The sequence below is a fragment of the Oryzias latipes genome, chromosome 13, assembly GCF_053564925.1.
Source record: "Oryzias latipes strain Hd-rR chromosome 13, Olatipes_Hd-rR_3.1".
NCBI classification, from domain to species: Eukaryota; Metazoa; Chordata; class Actinopteri; order Beloniformes; family Adrianichthyidae; genus Oryzias; species Oryzias latipes.
In genome coordinates, this window is record NC_136249.1 from 31,806,663 (window position 1) to 31,829,390 (window position 22,728).

The 22,728-nt window shown below is 39.7% G+C and overlaps 1 protein-coding gene and 6 non-coding genes across 11 annotated transcripts in view; all 7 read right to left on the minus strand.

Moving 5' to 3' along the window:
* map4k1 (mitogen-activated protein kinase kinase kinase kinase 1) overlaps positions 1–22,728 on the minus strand; it is an 87,903-nt gene that overhangs the window by 53,376 nt on the left and 11,799 nt on the right. Inside the window, exons 1-2 of one of the 5 annotated variants that reach the window (XM_023961684.2) lie at positions 22,268–22,403; positions 16,969–17,101 (exon numbers count right to left, since the gene is read on the minus strand). The gene's annotated coding sequence lies outside the window, so the exon portion shown is untranslated. Of the gene's footprint in view, positions 1–16,968; positions 17,102–21,990; positions 22,129–22,267; positions 22,404–22,728 lie in introns of those variants that run through there. The other 4 variants (XM_078930166.1, XM_078930164.1, XM_078930165.1 and 1 more) reach the window with 4 other exon arrangements.
* Positions 7,788–7,861, minus strand: trnan-guu (transfer RNA asparagine (anticodon GUU)). Its single transcript has one exon. It is a non-coding gene; the product is annotated as a tRNA-Asn (tRNA).
* Positions 8,451–8,614, minus strand: LOC111948546 (U1 spliceosomal RNA). Its single transcript, XR_002874559.1, has one exon. It is a non-coding gene; the product is annotated as a U1 spliceosomal RNA (small nuclear RNA).
* Positions 11,512–11,585, minus strand: trnan-guu (transfer RNA asparagine (anticodon GUU)). The gene has a single exon. It is a non-coding gene; the product is annotated as a tRNA-Asn (tRNA).
* LOC111948545 (U1 spliceosomal RNA) lies at positions 14,661–14,824 on the minus strand. The gene has a single exon (XR_002874558.1). It is a non-coding gene; the product is annotated as a U1 spliceosomal RNA (small nuclear RNA).
* Positions 17,604–17,674, minus strand: trnag-gcc (transfer RNA glycine (anticodon GCC)). The gene has a single exon. It is a non-coding gene; the product is annotated as a tRNA-Gly (tRNA).
* Positions 21,165–21,355, minus strand: LOC111948538 (U2 spliceosomal RNA). The gene has a single exon (XR_002874551.1). It is a non-coding gene; the product is annotated as a U2 spliceosomal RNA (small nuclear RNA).

Consider the following 22,728-nt stretch of genomic DNA (forward strand, 5'->3'; position numbering starts at 1 on the left):
GACGATTTGCAAAAGAGCTCCACTGTTGACGACACTGTTGTTGACATCCATTGTTCACGTTTGCTCCGCAAACAACGAGTGACGTCGTTCACCGTTGAGTACTCTTCTGCGCATGCGGGTCAGTTTTGGGTCGTGTCACGGTCACACTGGAGAGCAAAAAAGTTCGGATTTACTTGGAAATGTGAACGGTCTTGCAAAAAATTCGGATTTTTTCAAAAAATCCGAATTGAGCATTAAGCCCTGCAGTGTGAACGTAGCCTTAGAGTCATGGTTCGGATCATTTTTCGGTTCAGTAAAAAGTGTGTGTGGGGGGGGGGGAGACAAGATAACAAGATAAAAGCTTAAAGGTTTTTTAGAAAAGCTTAACAGCATTCATTTATCAACCCTTGTGCTATCTTAGATGACCCCACCCTTACATTGACGTGTTCTCCCTACCATGATAAAGGTGGATAAAGGTGGAAAGATTTCATGTAATCCATGGACACCAGTGAAGATAACAAATCATTGAAGAAAAAAGGTTCAGCGCACTGTCTAGTGGGTCTAGATGACCCAACTCCCAATGTTAAAGTGCCTAGGATAGCACAAGGGTTACAACATATACAAAGTACTTTAAAACAAACTCACACATCATGTCAAAAATGTGCTCACTGAGGCCTATATATAAAAACAAAACACTGGTAGCATCTCTGAACTCAAGATATTCCTATATTACTCAAGACTGCAATATAAACAACAGACAGCAGCGGATTTCTCCTACCACAATGCCACTGTTCTAATGATCTGTCCTACCTTGTGAGATTTTCCTACCCATAGCACAAAATTATAGATATAGCTTTTTAAATGTCCTATGTTATCAGATAATCCTACCTACTGTAGGTCTATAAGGACAAACAAGCAGTTTTGATGTTAGGTCCTAAACACAGCAGGGTAGGACAGATCCACAGGGGGAGTAGGAAAGAATTGCGAGGGAAGCAGGTAAGCCTCGTGGGAAAGCAGCACAGACTGACAGGGGAGTAGGACAGTTTCAAGGGTTAAAATGTATAAGAAGTATGGTGTTGTGTCATTAATGAGCTATATGGAGATAATCCAGAAGATCTGCAGCTGATCAATTCAATTCAATTCAATTTTATTTGTATAGCCCAAAATCACAACAACAGTCGTCTCGATGGGCTTCGAAGTGGAACACGAACTCAAAAGGATCGTGAATACAAAGAGTCCAATAGTAAAATACTAAAATGAACTAACAAACTGACTAAGCTATACTGGCATCCCTGCCCTTAGACGCCCCTTCCCGGAAAGGAAAAACTCCCAAAAAAACGGATTCCGGAAAAACGAAGAAACCTCAGGGGTGCCCACATGAAGGAGGGATCCTCCCCCAGGACGGACAGGCGATTTGCCAGAAATCAAAGAGAAGAATTAACTTATCTAAATCTTCAACTACATATGTAAAAGTCCAGCAGACGAGCTTCATCCAGCCGTGGTTGGGGGGACAGTCAAAGGCGCGAGTCGAGCCAGAGACAGGAACCACAGCCAGGTGTAGGAGCAGGAGCAGAGACGAGGTACTCGGTCAGGTACAGAGCAGAGACGAGCCAGAGATGAGCCAGAGGCAGGATCCACAGCCAGGTGTAGGAGCAGGAGCAGAGACGAGGTACTCGGTCAGGCACAGAGCAGAGACGAGCCAGAGATGAGCCAGAGGCAGGATCCACAGCCAGGTGTAGGAGCGCGAGCAAAGGCGAGGTAAACTGTCAGGAACTGGAGCACGGATGAACCAACTGGAGTCTGGAAGCACTCCCACTCCCCAGGAGGGGAGAAGAAAAGAGGGACAATACATGAATCGCACTGTACCAAACAGAGGCATGGAGAACTAAATGATAAATTATGGTCAAGAATAGAGGAGAGGAAGGGTAGAAGTAGAAAAGAAAAGAGGACAGAACCCCAGTGCACCATAGTTACCCCAGCTTCAACTTCTAGCAGCCTTTTAAAAGAAATAGTTATTAAGTTTAATTTAAACAAATTAACATTAAGTTAAATAATCTCTGAATACTAAGTAGTCTGACAATAAGCCTGTCCAAAGAGGAATGTTTTCAGTCTAGCTTTGAATGTAGAAACTGAGTCGGCCTCTCTTATATGAGCTGGGAGTTTATTCCATAAGACAGGGGCTTGGTGGCTAAACGCTCTACCTCCAACCGTACTTTTACTAATTCTAGGAACCACAAGCAGTCCTGCATTTTGCGAACGAAGTGTTCTTATTGGATAGTAAGGGACTATGAGATCCTTAATATAGGACGGGGCCATTCCATGTAAGGCCTTATAGGTTAACAGGAGGATCTTGAACTTGATTCTAGAATCAACTGGGAGCTAATGGAGCGAAACTAACACAGGAGTGATGTGATCTCTTCTGCTTGTTCCAGCTAACAATCTAGCTGCTGCGTTCTGAACAAGCTGGAGACCTTTTAAGGAACTCTTAGGACACGCTGCTAACAAGGAGTTACAGTAATCCAGCCTCGACGTAACAAATGCATGGAGTTTTTCAGCATCACTCTTAGAAAGTATATTTCTGATCTTAGCAATATTCCGCAGGTGAAAAAAGGCAGTTCTACACGCCTGAGATATGTGAGCCTTAAATGATAAATCCTGGTCAAATAAAACCCCAAGGTTTCTAACAGTGGAATTAGGGGCTATGCTTATGCCATCCAAGGAGACTATCTGAGCAGACAGAGCATCTCTGAGGTTTTTAGGACCAAGTATAATGACCTCAGTTTTTTCTGGGTTCAAGAGGAGGTAATTAATTGTCATCCAGGTCTTGATGTCACTGATGCAGGCGTTCACTTTCTCTATCTGGTCATTCTGATCAGTGCCTACACAGTGCCTCTGTCTTTGCGGTAAACGTTTCAAACTCCGCAAGGTCTTTCGATTGAGAAACACTCCAACACATTTAAACAAATGTTGGAGACATTTAGCATTTCTCATTCCATTTTGAGTGCCCATCACCCTGACTCACAATGTGTCTTCAGGGCTCCAGACTAACTTTTTTCATTAGGAGCACTGTGGCCCCCAACTGAAAATTTTAGGGGCACAACCAGAAAATATAGGGGCGCATAACCGTAAATCAACATGCTGACCAAATATACTAATTTCCACTGTATTACTAATAAATATTTTAATAATAGATGCAGAAATTACAATTTGCTGTTTCAAATTCAGTGTCACATTTTATTCTGCACTTTTGAAGATGCAACAACAAGGTAAACTGACAGCAAAAATACTAAACAAAATACCATACATTCAGAATAAAAAAAGGTGCTTAGTAACAAAGTGATTACCGTAGCAACCTTTCGGTCATTTCACAGTTACAAACAATACTTAAATGTATGTAAACATTAGGGGCACTTGGCAATAACATTCCACTAGAACATGTAGGTCTAAACCAGTGTTTTTCAACCTTTTTTGAGCCACGGCACACTTTAACCCTGACAAAAATCCTGCGGCACACCAGCATCCAAAAAAAAAGAAAAGCAGAAATTCATGGTCTGTTATGATCGACAAAAATACCAGCTAAAGACGAGCTTTAGCTGGTATTTTTGTTAGAACTGAGCGACTTTATCAGCAGAATTAAGAACAAGGAAGTGAAGACTTTAACCACTTCTGATTGGTCAGACTGATGACATGTGATTAAGTCTTCAAGAATGATTGGCGGAGACAGTTAAAGGGGCGGGACTTTTCCTTACACAGTTATAGCTGCAGCTAAATCGCGGTACCGTGATTCTTATCAAAATGTTTTTAATAGAATTAAATAAAAGTAATTTTAAGATCTTTTATATTCCTAACTACTCAGTGTTTTATCAAGGCCTGTTTGGATGAACACAGAGCTGATATCCTGGAGATGGAAAATGTTTTTAGATCAGTGAATGAGGGCAATTTCTCCACGGCGCACTTGACCATCTCCCACGGCACACTAGTGTGCCGCGGCACACTGGTTGAAAAACACTGGTCTAAACAACTTGAGCCTTTACTCACTCCCCCTTAGAGCAGATCCTCCTGTGTTCCACTAGGAGGCTCAGAAGGCCAGCTCTTGTAATTTGGCCTCCTAGACCTTTTACCCTGACTGAACCATGTTTGCACAGCTTCCTTGGCCTCAACTCTTGTTTTATTCAGTCTTCTATATCTGCTGTTTTCTCAGTTAAACATCCTTATTAAAAAGTTTCGGTTACAATGTTGAGTTATAACTATTAACCCAAAAGATGACTCCAATTCTACAGTTCTGTAACCTCTATCAATGGGATCTTCGGAACACAGCTTTTCTTGTCTTTTTCTTACTGCTGGACACTTGGCAGCATTTCCTCCCAAACAGCTGAGACCCTCAGTGTGGATGAAGATGATTGTCAGTAAATCTGGATGGTACTTGGACTTATTGAAATTTAAGGTGGAGAAGTCAGAGAGTATGTGCTCCCTATTTTGAGTCTGTGTTGAATGTTTTTTTTTAAAGTTTACTCTTTAAACCACAAATCAGTAAAGGAGAAACAAAATTCAGTAAACATTTTTGGATTTTCTTTATGACTTTTTGCACATTTAAACCCCGGTCACAAGTTATTGTAGGGCAGCCGGTCAGCCACTATATATCACGAGAAAGGGGTGGGAGCAAGGCGCCAACCTACGCGAACACAGCTGGAAATTTAGTACTGCACTGACTGAAAGCTGCCCTGATGACTACAAAACAATGCATTATGGGACATGTGTCCTGATGGGTTTTTGTAGTTGAGTGATCAATTAAAATAATTTAAAATACCAATTGATTAAAAAAAGGTTACAAACATTACAAAACATTCAAATAAATATAAAATATATAATGACACAGATCATACTAAGGGGGAGAGGCACAATAAAACTAAATTGAATGTTAAGAACAACTACAACTTTCTGTTGTAGTTGGCCTTCGCCCCCCCCCCCCCCCCCGGTCTCCCCATCGAGCCAGGTGAGGCGCTGGTTAATCTCAAACACGTCCATCGTTGCATTTTCCTCACATAATTTTAGTGTGTTTAAGACTAAATCATGTTGTTGCTCGCACGTGTTTAAAATTCAAGCCCCGTTAGTTGTCACGCATGCAGGTGTGGGACATTTATTCTCCTCAGCTGACCATCTCCCGCGGGAGCAGTGTGCTGCCGTAACAGCCGTGCATGAGAACCATTTGGTCGGGGTTGATACGCCACCACGCGCCGAGTTGTAACCATAACCGTAACCCTCCTCCGGCTCCGTGCTGCCCAGAGAAAAGTTCAGCACGGACTCATGTATTTACAAAATTACGAGTGAATAAATACGTTCTACAAAGGAAAGTAAGGAACTCCTTAATGTGGTCCGGGGAGGGGGCTGTCAGGTTTCCTGCCTTAAATGTTCTCCTGCTTTCAAGCCCGGTCATTGTCACGCCCCCAAGAGTCATTTACCCCACTGTGATTGGTTGGTTTGTCAGCTCCGCACAGGACAATGAAAAAGTGTCATTCATAAAAAACTGGCGGGCCGCCTTAATATTGTGTTTGTTTCTCTTTCGGCTTTTTCCATCAGTGAACAGCGAACGAGTCGCACGGTAAACTTGGCAATGTTTTACACCGGATGCCCTTCCTGATGCAACCTTCTCAAAGCAACCGTGCTTGGGACCGGCACAGAGGTAGAGAAGGGAACAGGGAGCAGCCTGGAGTCGAACCCTAGTTTCACGGACGGAAGGCGCCGCAAACCAGCACGAGCTAAACCGGCTCCCATAATTAATATTAAGGCGGCGGGCCGCCTTAATATTAAACTTTCATATTAAGGCGGGGGCCACAAAATATCATCTTGGGGGCCGCAAACAACCCCCGGGCCACGAGTGTGAGACCCCTGCTGTTTACTCTGGCACTGTTACACTAGCCGCAGGTCAGAAGAACGTATCAATAGTTTGCTTGCTCTTAGCTCAGACGCACGCACTTATTAGGCTGTGACAATATTTGTCTCTGTTTCCTTCACACAGATGTTTACGCGTAGAACGCAGTTGGTTGTGATTTATTTATTTTTTCAGTCATCAATCAGCATCCAAAAATCCATCAAAGTCCTCCTCTCCTGCATCTGAAATGAACATGGGCTAAATTTCAAACACGCTAGCTACCCTTTCGTCATCGTCAAGAGTCCGTCTTGTTGCCGTGCGGTTCCAAAGATCAGTGCAGGCAGACGCGTCAGCCCAAGCTTAAGTCCTACAGTCCAAAAGTGTGGCGTAACTCGCCCGTTGCTGCCTCTCAGTAAAAGGAGCGGTGGATGGACAGTTTTTCATTGAGATGTGGTGGAAGTTGCTGTGCTCGAGTCGATCTTCCAACACAGGCAACCTCACCTTGTTTCTGCGGAAACTCAGCTGCTGCTACGTCTTCTTGTCTTGTCTGAGTTGGTTTGCCAGTGTCCTCACTTGCGAACCATGGATTCATTATTTTAAAATCTATGGCAGATGAGGTTCGGTAAAGTTAGGAAGATCTTCACAGGTTTGAACTTCCGCCCTCAATAACTCCTCTGTTAAACATTCAAATGTGTCAGCAAGTATTTCAATCCTTTTGTATTAACACAGAGAGTGAACTAAAATTGCATTTCTAAATAAAAAAGATTTTTTTTTTTTGCCTTTTATTCAGAATTGTTTGCTTCAGGCTGAGAATGCAGACATGCAGCGAGCCGGCTGCCAAGAGACCGAACTGCAGCTGCTTGATTCCAGTGTTCCTCCGCATAGCTGATAACTTGCAGTTTAAACTGTGCTTCATAATTATGTCTCTTCGCATTTCCAGGGTTTCCAAAGTTGTTCTGCATCATGCACTTATCAGCACCTTTGTACTGGGGGGGGGGGGTTCTTCTTTCACGTTCTCCCCTCTCTCTGTACCGTTCTCATGCTGTTCTCTCCTAGGTCCTCTTTACCGAAGTCACACATTAGGGCTGCTCCATACATTTTGGAGAAAATGTAAGACTTTCATGTTCGCCTTATGGTTGTGAAAGTACTGTATATAGAAAATATAATAAAAGGCAGAGAGCCGCATGCAGCCGCCTGTTAGCCAACCCTGCTCTGAAAAATTAAAGTCCCGCCCCGCTGCCTCGCCGAATTTGACCAGCAAATTTTGGCCAATCAGACCAACCAGAAAGGTTACTGCCCCCAAGTGACAAACTCACCCCTAAACACCTCGCGCAAATCCAGTTGAGCGCAAAGGGGAAGTGACCATGCAATATCACCGCTCAGGATTGCAGGCGTGCAGTTGTAAAATGCGGAGTCGCTCGGTTAGAATTGCGCCTGTGCGGTTGTAAGGTTCGCTCACTCAGCTCAGAATACGCCCGCAAAAACCTACGCCCTTTCACTTTATGGCAGAGATGAAACGTCATAAAATTCTTTTATTGAGGCATCTGATTGGTAAGTTCATATCTTAATTAACTTGAACTACAGAAAATATATAATGAAAACAATTAGGAAATAAATACCATGTCTAAGTAATAGCGAAGAACGATAGAAATCTATGGGATTTTTGGCTTTTTGGTACCACAGAATATTTCCTATTTGGAACGCGAAAGGGCAAGGTCACTCAGTCCTGTTCCCCTATCGTCAATGGGCAGGACTCAGTTGTATTTAAACCGGATATTTTTTACAAATGATGAATCATTTAATAAAAATAAGTGTTCCAACAAAGTACGATTTTTTTTTTTTTTTTTGCTCAAAGCCTTTGCTACTTAGAATTTTTGTGCACCTCTGAATTTTGCTTCTGGGCAAACAGAGTATAAAAAAGTTAAAAACAAAAGCATTGCGTCCCTGGGTGGGCTCGAACCACCAACCTTTCGGTTAACAGCCGAACGCGCTAACCGATTGCGCCACAGAGACCCCTGAGCCACCCATCCTGTTCCATAACACAGTTATCCATGGGAGTGCTTCTAATTAGTTTTTCTTCAACGTGCAGGTGACTTAGACCACTGACAGCAGAACCAGATTCACAAAATAACCAGTTTAAACAATATTAAGGTATACATGATTATAAAGCATATTTATGACTAGGATGTTGAGTAAGTCATAACACACAATAGGCATGTGCACGTGACTTGGCTTAGGGAATAAAAATTGATTTGATATCAACTTTAATTATTATGGCTCTTTTGACTAGCTTTGCAATGATCCCTCCCTTTCTTGGATTGGACAAGTAATGAGAAAGTTTTGACAATATGAAGTCACCTTGGCTTCAGGTCACAAAAATATTATAGTTTTGCTTCTTAATTTTTTATTTTATCTTTACATTGTTGGAAATGTTCCCTGTAAGCCTAATCCAGTGACATAAATCAGGTCATTCTTATGAATTTAAGGTTTTAGGTCCCTATGTGCAAATTAGTATCAGAGTTAATGAGGAAGGTTTAGGGAAGAGAAGGAGGGTGTTAAGAATGTGTGCCCTGTCTAGGAAATTTTGCTTTGAACAATATGTCAGGGGAGAGCGCGAACGCAGTCCCCCACTACCAGAAATTATGCAGTCGAGATTCCCACATTTGGGGAATTCGCAGGGGTCAGCACAACCGGAGTGCAATGGCTGAGCCTCACCCTGGGTGAACCACCTTCATGATCATGGTATCTCCCCTGCCAGGTAAGTATGAGTTGTTCACATCACGTTCTCACAAGTCTTTGACATAGACGCTGTTTACCTTTAAGGTATTCACACACTCCTCACACTGACTGAGTGACACACTGCAGGACTGACATTCAACACTGTGCTACACAAAAGAATATCTGCAAACCATGAACTAATATCTTTAACATTGATCAGCAGACAAAAAATACCCATGATGCACTGCTGTGACTGAACAACAAAAAGCTAACTGATGACCACTGAGTTTCATTCATTTACTGTCCTTTAGGCGATTCTCGCAGAGCTAAAAGAGACAAGTCAGAATTTGACAAGAACTATCAACGTTTGAGTCATTGTATGTTGATTAAAAACATTACAAATAAAACTAAAATCAACAAAACATACAAATCAAACGTTTTTCTCTGCTAACACTTCCTGTTTCCTTACTTCCTGCTTACTAGAACATTAAAGTCTTCCTGCTGCCCCCTACTGTTCTGGCATGGTAACTAAACCACTGTTTAAACTGACACACCAAAGATCAAAATAAAAACCAAGTATTCCAAATAACTGAAAACTGGTGGGATGAATTAAAATGTTCAACTTAACTTTAAAATAAAATTAAACTAGAAATGTTGTATTTCCTGCAAAAATACCCGTTGTGTTGTTGCTGAAGGTGGTTGCTTTTAATTGCTTAAATGCATAGTTTTTAGCAGTTTATTGAAAGGAAAAAGTTTGAATAAATCGCTGGAGATTTTTCCATAAAGTTTTCAGAAGTTTTTGGAGCTATAAGTGTGGAAAAAACATAAGTGGCATAAAAACAATAAGTTATGGAAAAAATTGCATAAGTAACCAAAAATGTCCATAAATGTTAGAAAAAGGATACTGAAAGAGGAAATGCAAGGATATACCTAAAAAGTTGCTCCAGGTTTTGAAAAAAACATATAAAATTTTTGTTAAATGCTAAATTATCTTAAAAACCCTTGGTAGAAGTTAAACCAGGGGTGTCAAACTCATTGTGGTTCGGGGGCCACATTCAACCAGTGTGATCTCAAGTGGGCCAGACCAGTAACATAAAGGCAAAATAACAGCTTTGTTTTAGTTAAGTTACTCAATTGGAAAACATGCCTCAACCAACATGGTAGCCTAATCATTTATTATTACACATTCCTTCAAAGAGGCCAATGGATCTTAAATAAAATTAATTTCACTTTAAAAAAAAGGTCTATTCAATTTTATACAGACTGAATACATATTTTACATCTGACACTGAAGCAATCTCAATAATAAACTCAAGTGAGGCTACAGAAAAAAATGAAACACCCTGCCTAAAATGTAAATGTCCACACCATTAAAAAATAAGCTAAATTAACCTTGCAAACATATGTGAACATAAGAATTTGGAATCAACCTCCCTTTCTCTCCTGAAACTTCACCCGACCATCACGATCAGGATTAAGATCCTGTGCAGCAACACATTTACTGCCATTCAAGTGTACAAAACACAATGAAATGTCCAAGAATGTTTTCCTGGTTGCTGCCAGAATTTTGTGGCAACACCTGCTCTCTTCCTGACCTTTGATGTGGCGCCATCACGTTACGTGACCAGTTCACTCCAACATTGTCCAGTGCGGTAACTAGAGAGATAATCAGCTGTTGCTGTGTCCGCTGTGATGGTCTGTTCAACACCTCTAAATATGCACAGATGTACACATCTGTGTTGTCTGTGCTTTCATCAATAGCTAGCAAAAAAGGCAATAAATGACTGGATTCCTTCATTTGGCACCCAAGTTTCCTCAGAGATGTTGTTTCTGCAGTTGTAATCCTTGACAGACTTGAGTTGGAAAAAGTCGACTGCTGTTTGGGGCACAAGACTTCTACAGCCTTCAGCATTTTTTCCCAAGTTCACCGTCCGAAAAATGGATTGGATGTTTGCAGCAACTTGTCTGCAATAAGGTAGCTGTCACTGCTCCATCACTGACGTCACGGTTGCAGTAAATGCAAACAGTTGTTTTTTCCGTCCAGCTAATCGTTGGTAAATCTTCTCTTTTCTTAACTGCAAACGGTTAAACTTTTCTTTATGGTGAGTGTCATAGTGGTGCTGAATGTTATATTCTTTAAGCACTGCAACCTGTTGATGACATACCAAGCACTCAGGTTTTGCATTCAGCTCCGTGATAAATAAAACTCTGTCCAATTTTCCTGGAAAGCTCAGCCCCCCACCTTTTTTTTCTCTTTTTGACAACATTTTGGTCATTAGGGTGTCACTACTGATCATTCTTATAGCAACAGAACAGCGGTGAGGCTCGCAGGGAACCAAACTACTGCTCACCCAGATGCAGAGCTGTTAAGTTTCGCTTTTGGCACCTGCAGAGAAATGCTGTATCACCTGTTTTGCTTTTCATAACTCGCCACAGGAATGGACTAGAAACGTGCTTTCTCTTTTAAACATCCTTATGATTTTTACTCTTCATGAGTGGGCCGGACCAAACCACCTGGTGGGCCGGATGCGGCCCGCGGGCCGTAAGTTTGACATCCCTGAGTTAAACAAATTTCCTAGCATATTGCTAAAATATTAGCCAAGTTATGGGCAAAACTTTCTGCTATCCTGAACTACTCTGCCACTGCTAAAGGCGTGACCTCCTTGGGATGGCAGGTTATTACAGGTGTTTCTGTTATAATTTCTCTGGGCTCGTTGTTCCACCCTCTCTTACAGCTTTAAGCAGCCCAGCGGTTCAATTAATGTGGTCAGATTGGTGTCAAAAAGCTGTCAATACGTTAAAAACACTGTTGTGCACATTGCCTGTATTAGTAGCTCCTGGTTTTCCATTCCTTTTCAACTGAAACCGGATGCCGTTGGAACAAAGATAAACTCGTAAGGGGTTTAAGGCAAACAATAGCCATAAATATAAAAACAAAAGCATTGCGTCCCTGGGTGGGCTCGAACCACCAACCTTTCGGTTAACAGCCGAACGCGCTAACCGATTGCGCCACAGAGACCCTTGGACCACTTCTCCTCTACCATAACACACATATCTATGAGAGCTTTAGACTGGATTTTCTTTTTTCAAGGTTGCTGTGACCATTGTAAGACAGTTTTAGGGCCACGGTGAGAAAAATATATTCTGTAGGATAAGTTTTTTTTTCTCCTCACAGAAAAAAAAAATAGAAATGGCGAGATTATAGTCGAAATATTGACACCAGAACCAATAGATCAGGGGTGGCGAACAAGTTTGACACCAAGAGCCGTAGTTTTTAACTGTGAGAGTCAGAGAGCCACAGCACACACTGACTTGCCAAGATGTACACACACAAAACACACATTTAAAGCCATATTATTTACCATAACACACTCCTCTCCCTAGAATATATATAACAGCAAGTATCCAGCAACTACCCTTGAACTCAGATACCCACTCCACAGACACCTCTCTCATCTCATACAAACACACTCTCTCTCTCTCTCACTCTCTCCTCTGCCTCTCTCTGACACACAACTGCTCAGTGACGTGCAGTGAGGTTGATGGCTGGCGAGGCACTGACTCCTTTGAAGTCAGATTTACGATTATAAAAACAGAATATTTCACCGTTCATCCAACAGTATTTAACTGGTATTTCTTTGTATCTCAACATTCCTCTTTCAATGACACTTGCACCAACTAATAGACAAATATCTGGAAAGAGCATCTTCTGGTGTCTAAGTAATTCATATTCACAATAAACACATTAAATACATTACATTTCAGATGTGTGTATCATAAATTTAATTTTAACCTTCATTAAAAAAAAAGTATTTTATAAAGTTTATTTTTTATTCAAAAACTAATGATTGACTGACTTGGTTAGTTAAATATTGCAGATAACGTTTATATCTTGTGGGACACAAAAAAATGCGACTTCTCCAGTACCGATAGCAGGACCGTTGAGGTCAGATCTTACCGATACTCAGGTCTGAACAGAACGATGCCTTGATTTCACGAGTTTCAAGGTAAAAAACAGGGACTCGCAGACATATATTGAGAAGACCATCGGCAGCAGATTGAGAGCGGCTCTTTTATGCACGGCTATTTTTCCGTTGTCACAGTTCTCCAAAACGTAACAGGGCCTTCTCACAAAAGAGATTTCAGCTCAATCATCTCCAGTTCGCTCGCTGCCTCATCAATGACAAGTGGGGATTTCAGGCAGTCAATCTCTGCATTAAAAGAGCGATGAGAAAAGTGATCTGCTGTCGTTTCTGCTGCAGGTCCTCAAACCGCAAAGTAAATTTTCCGTCCAGTTGCATAAGCAGTGTCTCGTACTGCGCTTTGTTCATTTTGATTGCATCCTTCTGCTGTGAGCTCCGCAAAGAGGGAAAGTGGGATGATGGCCGTTTTGAATGTGCACTTTGAAAAGCTTCAATTTGTTAAAAAAGGAGACAATTTGTGTCAGATCAGGAAGAGTTTTTAATTTTCCCCGGGATAATTTCTGTTCTTTTCTGCCATGAACAATTGTACTGCTTCGCTCATAATAAACATAGTGACTTGCCATTCCGTTCAGTAAAAAAGTAAGAATCTTCCCATTCTTCCAGAAATGTCCTGTGTTTGTCTTTATACTCTGAAATGCCATTTTGACCTTGAGGGTAACAGTCTGAACGCATATGAAATGTTTACTTATTTTTTTCCGGTATTGGGCGTAACCCGCGCAAATGATTGGCGGTCACTTATGTGTCGGGAGCAGCATCAAAACACACACGCTGCCAAATTATTTTGATTATTAGTTATTTTTAATACCCTCTGATGAATTTGAGTGTGGTTTAAGAGGAAAAAACTATTAAATGAGGCACAGTATACAAAAAATATGATGAGACGCAAAGAGCCGCATGCTTATTGGCCGAGAGCCGCGTGTTCGCCACTCCTACAATAGACTTTATAGACCAATAGAATTCATTTGTAGAATTAGTGTTTGTTTCTTAATGGAACTGATTACCTGAGCATTCTGTTTTATTTATGTTCTCTTTTGAAACCCGCAAGCTTCTGCTTTAATCGTGTTCCTTTAATGCATCTGTTATTTATGAAGTATGATATAAAATAAGTATTTGAATCTGACCAAATGTGTTTAGTAGTAGCTGTTTTACCGTGTTTGGCTTAGTTAATTGTCCTGTTATGTTTAATTCTTTCTGCACCATAATTGAGAGGGAGGGAGAGGATGACTTTATTTAGCACCCCTACTGTCTATTAGTGTGATGTTAAAGTCAGAGAAATGGTATCTGCAGGCTCAAACTTAGACATATGAGAGTTCAAGAAGTACAACAAATTAAGATGGAAAAACATTTAATTGAATTGGAGTAATATGACATTTAGCTAGATAAATATGTAAATTTGAGTTGTAAAACAAATATTGAGTTGGGTAGACGTAATGAATTAGGTTGAAAAAATGTAACTCAATTACTTGTTACCAATTGAAGTAATTCATGAAGGTTATGCTAGCTCCCACGGTAAGTTGGAGGCTAAGGAACTTCATAACCTCAACTTTCGGTTCCAGAAATGGACATATGTTTCAGGGTATGTCAAGTTGCCATAGCAACTCATGCTCTGAACATAACCTGGTCTGGAGCAGGTTTATTTGAAGGTTAGTTTGTTTTCAGAGAGGTGAAGCAGCATGACATGTCCATTTGATGATAATTTAGTGGATGAAGAAGCTCAGATAATACTTTTTCCACCGTGAGAGGGTGATAAGACCACATATGGATGTTGGAAAGATAAACTTTTTACATTGAGCAAGTTCAGGCGGATTTCAGCCAGAGTTTCGCTTTTATGTCAAGGTAGTTTAATCTTGCTTTCTGGGATACCCCCCAGGTCATTTGGAGTATCATTTAAGGTATGTTGACTCTGATTAAATTTAAACTGTTGTATGTTTTTTGTTGTTGAACTACATGTCCATGTATAGCCTGAAACTAAACTAAACTTGATATGAATCTCTCTATAAAGCCCAATCCTGGGTAATCATGATTCCATATAATTTTAATGACTAAGACCATAACTATGTAATTCAACATTATTATCAGCCAGGAAAGGCATTTTACTTTGAACAATATGTCAGGGGAGAGCGCGAACGCAGTCCCCCACTACCAGAAATTATGCAGTCGAGATTCCCACATTTGGGGAATTCGCAGGGGTCAGCACAACCGGAGTGCAATGGCTGAGCCTCACCCTGGGTGAACCACCTTCATGATCATGGTATCTCCCCTGCCAGGTAAGTATGAGTTGTTCACATCACGTTCTCACAAGTCTTTCACATAGACACTGTTTACCTTTAAGGTATTCACACACCCCTCAAAATGACTGAGCGACACACTTCAGAACTGCCATTCAACACTGTGCTACACAAAAAGACATCTGCAAACCAGAAACTAACATCTTTAACCTTAATCAGCAGGAAAGAAATACCCATGATGCACTGCTTTGAACAACAAAAAGCTAACTGATGACCACTGAGTTTCATTCATTTACTGTCCTTTAGGCGATTCTCGCAGAGCTAAAAGAGAAAGGTCGGAATTTGACAAGAACTATCAACGTTTGAGTCATCGTATGTTGATTAAAAACATTACAAATACACCAAAAATCAACAAAAACATACAAATCAAACGTTTTTCAATGCTAACACTTAGCCACTTCCTGTTCCTTTGTTTCCTGCTCACTAGAACATCGAAGTTCTGCTGCAGCCCCCTACTGGTCTGGAATATGAACTATAAATGTAAACAGTTTGATCACCAAAGCTCAAAACAAAACCAAGTTTCCCCAACAGCTAAAGTCTGGCGTGTTCCCTGACTGTTTATTTATCCATTTTGCATATCTCCTCAGGGATCACCACAATGAATCAACTTTCACTGATCTACAAATATGGTTTGGCAGATCTGTGAATAAAAAAAAAACAACTATCCCATTGGCGACCTCTAGCGGACAATATAACTAATTACAATATTTGACTACATGTTGACTAAAAAGTGCATTTTAAACGTATGCTATGTAAAGTTTGAGCTAGCAATACCACAATTAAAACAGTGTTCAATACTGGATCCGTTTTAGGCTGAATGTTTTCGCACGTTCGTTCTATCTAACATGATACATGTCATTACATTGAATGTATCATTTATTGGTTAGAACAGACGCCTGCATTGTATCTTAAGGAAACTCAAAACTTAAGGTGCATCAGTAAGAAGCGTATTCATAAAAAAAGTTGTGCAGCAAATCATCTCTGTTAATAAGAAACGTATTCATAAAGGCAAAGTTGGGTACACATTATTTAATTGTGCACTTTGCAAAAATATGAATACAACATTTAGTTTTACGTTTGACAAGTCTGTCTTCAATACGACTTTCCTTTGTTTTTAATACGACTCTTGCTTCTCTTGAATACAACATTTCCCCTCTGAACAACCAGTCAAAAATACATCACAGGGTCACACGGTCACAGGCAAATACATCGAGTCCCAAAATATGAATTCAACTGAGTGAGCATGCGCCTTGAGCCTCATTTATTCAACTATGATAAAAAACTTTTAACAATGAACTATCCTGATACCATAGCTAGGCTAAATAAAATAAAGTCATTAAGAGCCATGTTTTGCTGCATGTTTTGTTTTACGGGGACAACAGCTGATCGTATAAACAATGCACCGCACCCAGAAGTGGTAGTAAAAAGTTAATGATAAGAGAATAATGAAACAAAGTAACAAAAACGCTCAAGCAAGCAGCGGTGGGGTCCCCACTTCCCTGCACTCCAGTCTGCCTACCGGCCAAAAGTGGCAGGCGGCAGAAAGGATCCCCATCTCTCCTGCTGCATGGTAGCAGGGGGATCCTTGCTTCTCGAGGATTTATGCATTTAGATTTTTTAGTTTATTCCTGATACAGGTGGGATGGGCACGCACGCTCAAGCCCCGGGTCATGTCCAGATGTACCCCGCCTTAGCCCAACAGTAGCTGGGGTTGTGTCCAAATTCCCACCCTAACTACTAAAACACGATATAGTGTGGCATTATGTAGTGCTCTTAATTTTGAAAAGCAACTCAGACACCACGCTCACTCCTTTTTTTTAAATTTATTTATTTATTTTAAAGGTGGATATGATGTCATTGATTCCTCAAAGATAAAATCTAATTATTATGAGTGTTTTGTGACGATTATTAATGAGTCCACTATCTTTTGAAGATATATACAGTGATGATTTAATGGGCGGGGGGGTTATCAAAAACTAACTCAGAGCAAAGAAAGTTGGGTATTCTGGACCTACTGACGAGTTTTTTATTTTGCTTATTTTTTTAACTTTTTTAATTTTTAGTGGACACGCTGTTAAGTGCAGATTAGCAACCTTTTTCTGGGAAATAAACCTTTTTAGAAAACACTCACCAGGAAAAGATGAATTTAGATGGATGGCAGCAGACTCACACCGTGCAGCATCATCAGGATGTCCGTTGATTCCTGTTCGTCTCTGGACAGTGATCAGACGTTTCAATCTCAAGCTTGGGGTTCTTCAAAACATCTCAGGAAAAGAAAAAAAAAAAGAAAAAGGTACAATTATAAAGTGAGTTTTATTATTTTAAAATGTAAGATGTTTTCAAAGGACTGTGTCTCACTTTATCTGATCAGTGTAAATGACTGCAGTTCTGAAATTCCTAACTATTTTTGTTAAATTATAAAAGTTGCTACTTCATAAGATTGAATTTTCCTCTTTATTAACAAAATGTTTACCCTAAGTATTTATTTATATTTTATACAATGAAAGGATTCTTCTCAAATCTTAAAAGTAAACGTTTGAAGGCTTGAAAGATTCATGTGAACAGAAGAAAGTAATCAAGATCAATGATAGAGGATTTATCTTTCTGTTAGCAGTTGGTCACTAACCAATCACACCAGAGACAACTTGGCTTCATGCTGCTAAAGCAATAAAACTAATGTAATTCTGTAACAATTTATCTGATCATATTGTAAAATGAATAATTAACTATTTGAGATTGTTTTTAGGGTTGAGAAAAAGAGATGCTTGCATTGGCCGGGAATCGAACCCGGGCCTCCCGCGTGGCAGGCGAGAATTCTACCACTGAACCACCAATGCATGAGGGATTCAGAAAAAAATGGCCGACAGATTCTTTTCTCCTCCTCAGCGTTACATGGTGGATGTCCAATGTCACCAACATTTGTCATTCTATGTACTCGACTCCTAGCATACTTAAATCTGAACAACCCTAATTTTCAAGGCATTAAAGTTTTTGATTTTGAGTTCCGCTTTAGCCAGTTTGCGGATGAGTGTTTTTTCTGAAAGACAAAAACATGGTAATGAAAGCCCTGCAAATTATTTCCATTTTCTCAAAAGATTCTGGCCTTCGACTAAACTTAAAAAAATGTGAAGTACTCCCCCTGTACTCTTGTCTGGAAAAAGAAATGTTTTCAATCCCAGTAAAACACAAAGTGAAATATTTAGGAATTTAATTAATTAGAGATGAAAAAGAGAAGAAAAAAACATGATGGAAAAAATAAACCAAATGCACAAATCATTAAATCATTGGTTTATCAGAGATTTAACAATTTTTGGAAGATATTTGTTGTCCAAATCAGAAGGAATTTCAAAACTGATATATCCATGCCAATCTCTCTACATTAGCCCAAAGAATGTCAAAAAAATTAACTCAATTATTTATAAATTTATTTGGAGAAATAAGACCCATTACATCAAAAAAATCTTAACTAATTAAGGAATATAATTTGGGTCAGAACCTTTAGAATAAAATGCTTAAAATACTTTATGGTTAACCCTAACTCAATATGGTTTCATATTCTCAAAAACATCTTCAAAAAAGTAGGTGGATTCGATTTTTTGCTTAGATGTGACTTTGAAATTTCCAAACTTCCTATAAAGATTTCAGAATTTCTCAAACAGGTTCTTTTTCACTGGAAAATGATATTTACCGGTAGTCATAATTTTACCCCTCACTCCGCCACCCTGTGGAACAACACTTACCACAAACAGAAAGACAATAGCTGCGTTTACATGGGCAAAAGTAATCGGAAAGAATGCCTGATCGGAAGGAAAATGTGTCATGTAAACACGCCCTGATCAGATTCGTTCGGATCAAAATTTCTTTCCGATTGAGATAGGTGGGTTATACCGATTGTTGATCCGATCGTTGTTCATGTAAACGGTTCATTCCGATCGTGTGTCACTTCTGCTCTGGTTTAACGTCATGCATAGACGGTGTTTCGCTCCAGAGAAAGCTTTGGAGCTCAAACAGGACCGACCAGCAGCTCTGCGGACGCCTGGTGCGAAGCGCCGCTCCGCTCTCGCCCCTCTGGCTCTCCAGCTCTCCGCTCTCTTACACCCCTCACCAGGGGGATGCCGGGGAGGAGCGCTTCGTGACCCGTGACGTCTGGACCCTGCGTGGTCCTGGCTCGTGTGCCAGTGGACCAAGCGAACTGTGTCTCTGAGCAGCTGGATTATTAACTTTGTGTTTGATGGGAGGGAGCATGCATTGTTACGTGTGCGTTTTGTTGTTTGTGTGTGACAGCGATCCGTCCCGCCGCTCTCGGTTAGCTGCTGTCAGGAGAACCGTGTGTTCAAGCAGAGCTCGGACTTCCAGCTCACAGCGGCTTTGGGGCGGTGTGCGAACTTTTCAAAGAAGAATGTTGCTCAGTCCTTAGAAACCGTTCAAACAATCACATGCATTTGTGTTTCTAGTCGTGTCTCGACAAAATAAAGGCTGATGTTATTCCCACATATTTACGTGCAGCCAAGATGCAGATTGCGGCATATCCCCCATGAGTTTATGTTCATCACACAAGCCTAATGTTGTTAGCGCGTGTTAGCCTCTCCTGGGAGCTCCGTTTTTCCACCAAAAAGCACCAACCACACGGATAAAAAATAAACTGATGAGCGAACCGGCGCTTCATAATATTCATAACATTAATAAAAGCACGTTTAGAAGATCGTCTCGTATATTACCGAGCTGCTGCATAAATATATACGACAGCAAGGTTTGTTTACTGTGGGACTCATTTCCTTATTCTTGTATTTTCAACACTACTGCACATGCCCAAATGGTTTATTCCGACCGAAAGTGTGACCCATGTGAACGTTTCTTCTAATCGGAAAAAGGTTTTCTGATCCCATGTGCACGGTTGAATTTTAATCCGACCATTGATCAGATCAAGATATTTTGCCCATGTAACCGTGGCTACTGTTTTATCAAAATTGGTTTGACCACAAGATTCTTTTTGTAAGTGATATTCTTGATTCAAACTGAGAAATTCTTCAGTTAAGAGACTTCAAAAGCAAATATGATATTGAATGTTCAACCAAGGAATTTCAGAAAACCTGCAGAGAAATTCCAATTGCTTTAATACATTTAATACAAAATGCAATATTGTCTTCAAATGTTCGAATTAAACTACCAAATTTATTAATAGAAGAAATAAAACTTAGTGGGAAAAAAGGTGATAATAAATACCTAAACAAATCCTTTTATACGTAAATTTTACCATGACTTTAATAGAAAAGTGAAATATAAAATAAGAGACACCTGTCACATCGGGTGCTCAATTATGGAAATTCATGAAATGGCCAGTGATCCCCAAAACTAAAGAAATGCAGTTCCAAATTATAAACAATTACTACCCATCGGTAGAGAGGTTGAGAAGTAGATTTGGCTTTTGAGGTTGATCCGTGTGATTTCTGTCATACAGCCACAGAAACAACCAGACACCTGTTTTTTCATGTCCAGTGATCCAAAAATTCTGGCAAAATTTTCATAATTGGCTTAGTCAAAGAATTACCATTATACAATTCATAGTAAAAGATTTTTTTTTTTAACAGTAAGTTGTCAAAAGAGACAACAAAATTAGTCAACATCCTCCTGATTTTGGGAAAATATCATATTCATAAGAAAAAGTGGAAAAAATGAAGTCAGACTGTATTTATACTCATTGAAATGTATTCACAACTTAAGTCCTTGATGACATTTGTAATTCTGCTACAGAGTGGTTACAGATCTTGGGGTCCAGATTGTCGTTTGCCTTGTATCTTAATTTATGCTGAAAGTTTTATATTTTTTATATATTTATACATTATTGTTTTCTTTTGTTCTTAGTTTTTGTGAAGAGCTGTGCCTTGCATCATTGTGTGCCTGTGTCTGCGAGAGATTTGTAATGATTATGTTTCAATTAAAAAAAACTGATTCAGAAACACTAAAAAAAAAGAAAAAAATTTGAAGCATTGGTGATTCAGCTCATCAAAGTGCACCACCTACTTAACCCTTGTGCTATCCTAGGCACTTTACCATTGGGATTTGGGTCATCTAGACCCACTAGACAGTGCACTGAACCTTTTTTCTTCAATGATTTGTGAACCTCACTGGTGTCCATGGATTACATGAAATCTTTCCACCTTTATCTACCTTTGTCATGGTAGAGTGAACACGTCAACGTAAGGGTGGGGTCATCTAAGATAGCACTAGTATTAAACTGTCTACAGCTCATCATAACTGAGCCCATAAGCATTCACCACCAAATGCGTGTGACTTTGAGATCTATAAGATATTATATTTGATACAAAGGGGGGGTGCACCGTTCCAGGAGATACTGCAATACCAGGTCGATGCGTGGAGTGGACGGAGCAAGCCCCTATTCCATCTCCCTGTTCCAAAAATCAATTTAATATATGGTCCCCGGGTAGGGGACGTATCAGATATTAAACTGATAAGAACAGATACTACACTTGATCTTAGCCAAAAGGCCGAGAAGCGATACCGACCACTAGGCAGAGGAAACCAAGTCATTCTGCTTTCTACAAATCTAACTCAAGGTTATACAATGTCCAAATAAACGTTAAATCTACATTTCTATAACTTAAAGCAATGAATAACTTTAATCGTGAAAACGGAATAAATCACTGAGCGGTAGCATTTGAAAAAACTAAAGACGATAAAGAAGCCTTCGTGTTACTTCCGGGACACGTGGTATGATCTAGTCCTATTGGAAAACATGAAGCAACAACTACATAAAAAAACCATTTTAAGAACGTCTTTATATACATTCATATCATGTGTTTAACTCCCACCTCAGTAGAAATTATTCTGTGTGATTAACTAGACAAAAATCGATCATTGCTCTTAAAATAATATAATTTCGATCCTGACTCGAAACAAACTGAAGGCCCACAGCGCCCTCTAGCGAAAGGAGGTGAAAATACACCCTCTTTCCTGGACACGCAGTATGAAATTCCCCCGCAAAAGACCTATTTACGTGGGATGTATTTTTTTAAATAACCTACAATAAATTAACAAAAAAAACTAGATTTATCAGTAAATATTAGTACAGTTCAAATTAGTAGAGTTTAAAAAGTACACCAAAAAGTATATCTTCATCATTAGGGCAACATACCTCACCATTACAAGACGTCTGTCCATCGTTCTATGTAGAACGTTTTTCAAAAAACATCTAAAATGCGGTAAGCAAAGTTAAAATTCGGTTTTGTAACTTTTCGACGAGAAAAAGTCGCTAATTACTGCCCACTAGCTTACATGTTAGCTTTGGCACGCGGAGCCCGAGACATAAAATATTCGTTTTTTTATTTATTTACTGATTCAGATAATTAATACCCCAAACATTATACAAAACTGGGAAAGTTGAAAGAAAGTTTGGACGAAAACAGACGTACTTTACCCATTTTACCGTCGACGTCTGCTGAGGAAAAGTAAAATTCCACGCGACTCGAAACGACGAGGTGCACATGCGCAGATTGTAAAAACGTGACCCTTAATTTAAAGGAGCTAGCTTTAGCTATTACCAATTAATAGAAAACTTACAATTCAAGTTTGGAAAAGGTAAGTTTCAGGTATTTTTGTCTCAAAAACTAGATTTTCGTTAAAACGGTTTAATTAAAAAACTGTTGATTTTTATCAGCCTGAAATAAAAAAACTCAAAAATAAAAAATATCTGCGTCACACTTTATTTAGCTTTCCCAGCACGTGTCTAAAATAAAAATAAAAATTTTGGCGATAATAATTACAATTAATTATAAATTATTACTATTTCAAGAAGGACTTTATGGGAAGCTACTCCAAGAAGCACGTGTAAACACATGTAAGCTGATTGAATGTTTTATTACTATTTTATGAC